The sequence below is a fragment of the Orcinus orca genome, chromosome 1 (genome assembly GCF_937001465.1).
Source record: "Orcinus orca chromosome 1, mOrcOrc1.1, whole genome shotgun sequence".
NCBI lineage: Eukaryota > Metazoa > Chordata > Mammalia > Artiodactyla > Delphinidae > Orcinus > Orcinus orca.
The window spans coordinates 22,580,525-22,581,958 of NC_064559.1; the positions used below are offsets into that span (position 1 = coordinate 22,580,525).

The 1,434-nt window shown below is 38.2% G+C and overlaps 1 pseudogene; it reads left to right on the plus strand.

Moving 5' to 3' along the window:
- Positions 1-819: 819 nt before the first annotated feature.
- Positions 820-1,190, plus strand: LOC101289493 (39S ribosomal protein L52, mitochondrial-like; annotated as a pseudogene).
- The last annotated feature ends 244 nt before the right edge of the window (positions 1,191-1,434 follow it).

A 1,434-nucleotide genomic window follows, 5' to 3' on the forward strand; every position in this document is an offset into this window, starting at 1 on the left:
AAAGAAGCTTTTAAATCAAATAATTTTAAACTGTTTTTTATTCCCCTTGGCAAATGTGTGTGACTGTATAAAAGTCTGTATAAATTTGGTGAATGTTTTTTTACATGATTTTTGTTAAGAAAAAAGACAATTACTATGTATTTATTGGAAATTACAGTTATCATAATTTCACTAAAAAATTCTAATAATTGTTGTCCCTGAAATTACAATACAGTTAATACTACCTAGTCAATTCCTTTAAAAAGGGGATATAGGCCTCATGGAACTTAAAATTTAAAAGTGTAAAAGAATAATGTAAACAGTAAAGGGAACTCCCTGGTGGTCCAGTGGTTAGGACTCTGCACTTCCACTGCAGGGGACCTGGGTTCCATCCCTGGTCAGGGAACTAACATCCCACAAGCCACGTGGCCAAAAAAAAAAATCTTTGAAAAAGAAAAAGAATAATGTATAAAAAGAAGTATAGTTTATATCATTCAGGTGGCCATGTCCTCGATATTCCATTAGTCCTGTGTGAATTGCTGTAAATTCCTGAATATGTTTTAATCCCAATCCTTAATCATGACATGCTCTCATGTTTAAAATTATGTATGGTTTATGGCAGGGTTATTCAACTGTATAAATAGATTGACAATCGTTAAGTGGGTTCCAATAAAACAGCCAAGGAAGCAACAATTATAAAAATGAAAAAAAATTGTTTACTGGTATATCACAAATGTTAAATGTAAGGTTAAGTGCTATTTTTCCTTTGGAATCCTGTTGTATCAGTCTGGTAAAGCTTGATTTTGCTGTAAAACCAAGCAACCCTTCCTGTGCCTCAGCATGGCTGCTTTGCGTTTACTGCTCTCTAGTGGCTGGAGGCTGCACTGTGGCGTCACAGGTCGGGTGAGCAGTCGGTGGTGAGTCCAGCAGGGCCTTGCTGCCAATCCCTCTGGCTACAGGCTCCTTGCGGAGCTCCCAGACTGGTCTTACGGGGATGGCCTCCTCCAATGAAAGGCCAGCTTCGAAGAAAAGGCCAAAGGTAAAAAGTTGCAAGACGAGTTGTACTGCTGTCACAGGAAATGGATGCTGGATTACAAGCATGGCAGCTCAGGCAGCAGAAGTTGCAGGAAGAAGAAAGGAAGCAGCAGAATGCTCTTAAACCCAAAGGCGCCTTACTGCAGAACCCATGACCAAGTCAATAAAAAGCAACTCCTGCCTCCCCCAGAAAAACAAACAAAACAAAACCAAGCAACCCTAAATTCTCACAAGCTTAAAACAATTTAAATTTGTTTATTGCTCAGTTGACATGACATTATGAGTTGACTGGGGGCTCCACTCCATACTGTTGTCTGGTAATTCATCAGAGATGAATAACTATATGAAAGTATTTCTTTTTTTTGTTATTATATACAGTTATTTAATGGCACTTTGAGCCTATTTATGGCAAATCCAAAA